Source organism: Filicampus tigris, chromosome 12 (assembly GCF_054856515.1).
Source record: "Filicampus tigris isolate MCC_2025a chromosome 12, RoL_Ftig_1.0, whole genome shotgun sequence".
Classification (NCBI taxonomy): domain Eukaryota; kingdom Metazoa; phylum Chordata; class Actinopteri; order Syngnathiformes; family Syngnathidae; genus Filicampus; species Filicampus tigris.
In genome coordinates this window covers 3,265,001-3,271,282 of record NC_141228.1, presented here as the reverse complement: position 1 = coordinate 3,271,282, position 6,282 = coordinate 3,265,001, and the positions used below count along the sequence as shown (strand labels likewise).

The following is a 6,282-nucleotide window of genomic DNA, read 5'->3' as shown; positions in this document are numbered from 1 at the left end:
TGTGCAGACTTGTCGATATGGCTGTGAGAACACTTCGAACAGTTCTAATCTGTCTCTCCCATACACCACCCATGTGACTTGCTGCCGGTGGGTTCATAAGGAATTCACATCCTATGGCCTTCACTCTTTCTTGCTCCAATCCCTTCATGAGTTCAGCGAACTCATTTCTTGCATCAATGAAGTTGGTACCTTGGTCACATCGTAACTGTCGAACATTACCTCTTATGGCAATAAATGTTCATAATTCATTGATAAAAGCGTCAGTTGTCATGTCATCAATTAGTTTTATGTGTATGGCCCTTAAACAAAGACGGGTAAGTAAAAGACCATATTTCTTGAGAATTTTTCTTCCATCTTTAACGTAGAGCAGACCAAAACAGTCCACACCAGTGTAGGTGAAAGGAGGAGTGGTTTCTGTTCTATCCTCAGGTAAGTCACCCATTCTCTGTCCTTCAGTCAATCTTCTATACTTTCTACACTTGACACATCGGAAAATGTGCGACGAGATGGCACTGCTGCATCCGAGAATCCACCATCCATTAGCTCGCAGTTCGTTCAAATGTCATTCCACGTCCTTGGTGATGTATTTTCTCATGGAAATGTTTAATAAGTAAGGCTGATATATGGCAGTTTTTCGGGAGTATTGCTGGGTGCTTCACATGGGATGCAGTGTAGCTTGACTTAAGCGTCCACCCGCCCTGAGGATTCCTTCTTCATCCAAGAAGGGGTTCAACTTGTACAGTTTACTGTTTTTAGTCTTGAAGCTTTTCTTTGCTTACATACTTTTTATTTCTTCTGAGAAGGCTTCTTCTTGCAAGGCTTCTTTTGTTGAACAAAAATGCCTTGCAAAGCTCAGGATCAGCTTCTCCAAATTCTCCCACCTTGTTTTCTCTTTCTGGTAATTGCTTCTGCCAGAGAAACGACGGCCCAGTAAACCAGTTTGAGATGCTGAGTTGTTCTGCAGTTAAACCTCGAGAAGCGTGATCTGCTGGATTGTTCTCAGTTCCTGACAGTTCCAGTCTTGGGATAGCATAAGACCATTGATCAGGTGTTGTACTTGACTTAATTCTCTGTATGCGATTAGCTACAAATACTTGGAACCTTCTGGCATCATTGTTTATGTAGCCTAAGACTACAGTTGAATCAGTCCAAAAGAATTGTTGCAAATCTTCGATTTCAAGTTCCTTTTGGAGCATATCACTGGTTTTAACTGCAACAACTGCCACAGACAGTTCCAGTCTTGGGATAGTTGTGACTTTGGTTGGTGAAACCCTTCCCATTACTAGACAGCAATGGACTTTATCGGAATTGTTGACGGCTCGCAGGTAAGTACATACACTCTATCCCAAGAAACTCGCATCTGAAAAATGGTGCAGCTCATACCGTTTGATTTTGCCGAAACCTGAAGGAAAGTACGATCTTTGGATTTCCATTGTAGCTAGCTTTGGTAGATCCCTGAGCCAAGACTCCCACTGAGGTCTTAGATGTTCTGGAAGATTCTCATCCCAGCTGATCTTCTCTTGGCACATGTGCTGTAGAATTTGTTTCCCTAAAAGAACAAAGGGTGCCATGAACCCAAGGGGATCATACATAGAGGCTACAGTAGAGACCATGCCTCTTCTTGTCATTGGATGTGGCTTGACTTGAACTCTGAATTTAAATAAACGAGTCAGAGGTTATGTACCACTCTACTCCAAGAGCTCGTTCCATGTGCAGTAGAGTTAAAGCCATGTCTTGATTCTTGACTGCAGCTCGTTCTTTTTCTGGGATGGTCGCCATCACCTTTGCCCTATTGGAGACAAATTTGTGGAGTCTTAGCTTTCCAGTGCTACAAAGTTCTCTCGATGCCTTGACCAGTTGGATGGCTTCCTTCTCAGTTTGAACACTGATCAGCCCGTCGTCTACATAGAATTTTTTTTTAATGAAGCGTATGCTTTTTTTTACTAAACTAACTTTTCCCTTGCGCTGCCAGATATTTTAAGCCAAAGTTGGCACAGCTGAGACCGCTCCAAACAGGTGGACTTTCATCCTGTATATGAATGGAGCGTTGTCCATGTTGCCATTTTCCCACCATAGGAATCTTAAATAATCTTGATCTTCTCTTCGCACATGAAATTGGTGGAACACTCTTTCAATGTCACACATCACTGCAATCAAACCTTTTCGGAATCGACAGAGGACACCTACCAGAGTGTTTGTTAAATCTGGACTGGTGAGCAAATAGTCAATGAGGGATGTTTCCTGAAATTTGACAGAACAGTCAAATACTACCCATATCTTCCCTGGTTTGTGTGGATGGTAAACTCCATGATGAGGAATATACCAGGCTGAATCACTCTCAATTTCCTCCTCAGAGACCTCCTCTGCATCACCTCTTGCAATGATGTCATCCATAAAATTTAAATAATCTTTGTAATAGATTGTATTTCTTTTGAGTCTTCTTTCCAGACAATGCAAACGATGTATTGCACACACTTTGTTGTTGGGCAATCTTGGTCGTTCTTCTTTAAATGGTAATGGCATTTCAAAGTGACCATTATCTTGTTGTTTGATGTTCTCTCTCAACTTTGACAGAAATTTGAGATCTTCTTGAGACACAGGATTGTATTCTCCAGCTTGTTCAGAAAAGTCTGATTCAAGAACTCTAATATTGTCAGTTGGGGGAATGTCCTTTACTTTACTTCTGTTCACATAGTAGACTTCAGATTTGAGGTAGAATGAGGGTGCAAAGCCTGGTGTCACTTGTCGTACCACTATGCGATGACTGATCCCAAAGGCATCTCCATAGCGTACGCAGTAATTCCCGCTGCCAACAATACTCCATCCAAGATCTGTACGTTGTGCATAAGTCTCCTTGTCTTTTCCAGCTACAACTTCCCTTGGCAATAGAGCTTGTGAACAGTTGTAGCCAATGAGGAGACTGACCTCACAGTCTTGCAGAGGAGCTATTTCGTCTTGAAGATGCTTTGCAGTTTCACTTGTTGGTATGTGAGTTCTGTTGGCAGGAATAGACTCACGCGTGTAGACCACTAGTAAGGAGATTCTTTTGCTGGAGTGAAAGCCTCTATCTGCAAGTAATTTACTCTTTGACTATTTATTACTGTGGTTCTTGTCAGAGTAGAGAGCTTGAGTTTGACATGCTCTTTGTTTGCCTCCAAAGCTTCTGCTATTTCACTCAAAATGAACGTTGTGTCGCTTTGTGAATCTAACAGAGCATATACAAGGACGTCTTGTTCTAGTTGAGCTCTGGATGAAACCCAAACAGAAATTATTGTTAGTGTGTCAGCTTCATGTCTTACTCTGTTTGAGGTAGCAGTTGCAGTTGTTTCCTTCTGTTGCGTTTGTTGGAATCTTTCTTGACTTGTGCTTGCTTCATTTCCGTCATGATCATTTTCTTGATCTGTGCTTTCCTTTTCTTGAGTTGGATTTTCATTGGATTGTGGAGGTTTTCGTCCATCTTTGACTCTATCCTCATGTAGACGGGTAGGATGGTTCCTTTGGCATGTGTTGCAAACATTTCTACTATTGCAGCTCTTGGAATAATGACCAGATTTGAGACAGCCGAAGCAAAGTCGTTCAGATTGAACATATTTGACTGTCTGCTATTGTCTTTCCAATAAACTTCCTGTATTTGTGTAAAGAATGTCCTTTCTTCTTACAGAAATCACATGTCGTAACTGTCTTTTCTTTGGAGCTTGTGGTTGGCCCTTCACTGACCGTTGTTAATGTCTTTGCTTTGATGCTTTGTTGTTTTTTATATTTCTGTTTTTCAGACTCTCATTGTTTTAATGATTGCAGTGATGTAACAGGATTACATGAAATTTTTGCTTCCCTTGTCAAGAACTTAACAAACTGGCTGAAGGATGGGAATTCGCCACACTCTTCTTCGATGTCAATAACTTTTCGATTCCATTTCGCCGTTAACCAATCTGGTAACTTGGTAAGAATTTTCCTATTTTCATTACAATCGTTGAGGATCTCCAGTGCCTTGATTTTTAGCATAGCAGCTTGACAACTACGAAGAAAATCAACAAACTCCCTAAGCTCAAAGCTGTCCTTAGGTCCCATATTTGGCCAATCGTTGAGCTTGTCTCTGTATGCGTTTGCAATTGTAAATGGATCTCCATATCTCTCTTCCAAAATCTCCCATGCAGCACCATAGGCAGATTCGGTTCCGAGGAGGAAGTAACCATCAAAAGGCTTTCTTTGCTTGTCCACTCACATATTTGCGGAGGTAATATCTCTCCCTTTCTTGGATGTTCTTTTGGTCAATCAGGGTGTGAAAGGAGAGCTTCCAATCATTGTAATTCAGTGGATCTCCACTGAATATTGAAGGTTCCGGAATCGAGATTCTGTTAGCACTCAAAGCACTAGCTAGCACCTTGACAAGCTCTGCTGTGTTTTCATTTGAATAAGTGCAAGATAAGCTGCAAAGCGGAGGTTTCATCGACACAGGACTTGTTGTAGCAGGTATTTGATTATCTTCTTCAGTTGTAATTTCTATTATGTCTTCCCTCTTTTCTTCTTTATCACTCCATTGATCGTATACTAGCATTTTAGTCTTTGCTGCTCTAAGGCTTTTCTGTGCTTCCAACATCTGCAACTTTCTCCGTTTTTCCTCTCGTGCCCTTCGTAAAGCTACATGTTCTTTCTCCAATTGAGCTTTGATTCTAGCTTCCTCTGCCTCTCATTGTATTCTTCTTTTCACTTCCTCTGCTTCTTGTTCTAAACGATACATTTTGACTGCTGTCTCTTGATCTGCTAGTTTCATATTAGCTTCAATCTCTAAGTGTTCTATTTCTAACTGTTCTTGTGCTTGTTCTTGTAGTACTTTCAGAACAGCTTGGCTAGCAGCTGCTTCTGCAGCTTCCTGACGTTTAACAGAAGACCTGCTTGAATATTCTGAAAGACTCTTTCAGAGTGAGGTGACTGAACCAGATTGTGACTTACCGATGCTTGAGAGAACCTGCCTCTGGCCAATCTTCATCTTTGTCTGGCTTCCTTCCACTCAGATGTCTTTTGCTTTGGATACAATAAAGGCAGAAATCTCTACACACAGGTCCACCTTTCGCCGGGTCTCCTGATCTGGAGTTGAGAGTTCACGAAGCTCATCATAAATGTGCTTAATATTTTCAGACAGTCCTGTGACTTCACCAATGATGTCTTCAAGTAGACCTTCAGATACGGACTCTGTCTGTAATAATGGTTGCTTGGAAGACTAAATCTGTAATCTCCATTTTGTATAAAGGTAGTTAAACCTCTGTTGAAGCGCTTTTATTTTACTGGTTTGCAGTTCTTTACCTTTTTCTGTTAAGGTTCTTGTACTTCTTCTCTCTTTCTCAGGCTCCTCTTGCTGAACTTCAGCAACTCGGACTTGATGATCAGATTGGGGCTGGGAATCTTCATCTGTTCCACTATCCCTATCAGTGTCCCTTACCTCACTATCTTTTATCTGACTTGACTTAGACATTTTTAAATCTCAAATTTTAAATGTGCACAATTTCTAAAATAGGAAATGCTCGCCGGGACTAAACAATGAATTTAACCTTTTAAACTCAAACTTTAACAATTAAACAACACTCTTACTGGATGCAATGTTACTTAATTAACTTTAGTTCCCGTGCTCCTTCTCGATCTCCGACTTGCACGGACTTGCCCGCTGGATTCCTCTGATGTTCGCCGTTAATGGCCCCCACTCGGTCGATTAAACAGTGCGAGTTTTCACTGTTACTCCCTTGAAGTACGAACAGACACAAGTTGTTTTCTTTACAGCTGGTTTAATGGCTTGACTTTTTCTTAAATTCACCTTGACCACCACCACCACCGTGAAAACTAAACAGTACACACACCAAACACAGTTACCTTAACATAAAGTATAAAATCATGCACAGCATGGATATCAACAAGCAAAAGTATATACAAATGAACAAATTATAAATACCTCGTTGGCTGCGTGCTATATAAAAGGGAATAAATCGTCTTCTTCAGTCTTCTTCTAGTTTTACAGCAGGTAGTTGACAAAATATGAGCATCATATTATGTGCGTCATAGCCAGTCTCTGCACGCTAACTTCTGAACAGCAAACTAAACAACGTAAGAGCAGACCAACCGGGACTATACCTTTCAAAATAAAGGTTCACAAGGAAACAATATTCTGGCAAATAAAATAAGACATATTCGAATTACTTTCCTTTTAGAGGTAACAATAACAGCAGTTACAACAAGGACATTCTCTATAAACATAAGACTCTCTTCATGCAAACTTGGTTTAATAATAATATT

General features: G+C 40.7%; 1 long non-coding RNA gene across 2 annotated transcripts in view; it reads left to right on the top strand.

Moving 5' to 3' along the window:
- Window positions 1–2,841: 2,841 nt before the first annotated feature.
- Window positions 2,842–6,282, top strand: part of LOC147138077 (uncharacterized) — a 4,931-nt gene continuing 1,490 nt past the window's right edge. Inside the window, exons 1-6 of one of the 2 annotated variants that reach the window (XR_015088866.1) lie at window positions 2,842–3,940; window positions 4,155–4,234; window positions 4,829–4,925; window positions 5,013–5,059; window positions 5,137–5,248; window positions 5,344–6,282. The exon at window positions 5,344–6,282 is cut by the window's right edge and continues 1,490 nt beyond it. This is a non-coding gene — a long non-coding RNA (uncharacterized LOC147138077). Of the gene's footprint in view, window positions 3,941–4,154; window positions 4,235–4,828; window positions 4,926–5,012; window positions 5,249–5,343 lie in introns of both variants that reach the window. The other variant, XR_015088865.1, reaches the window with a different exon arrangement.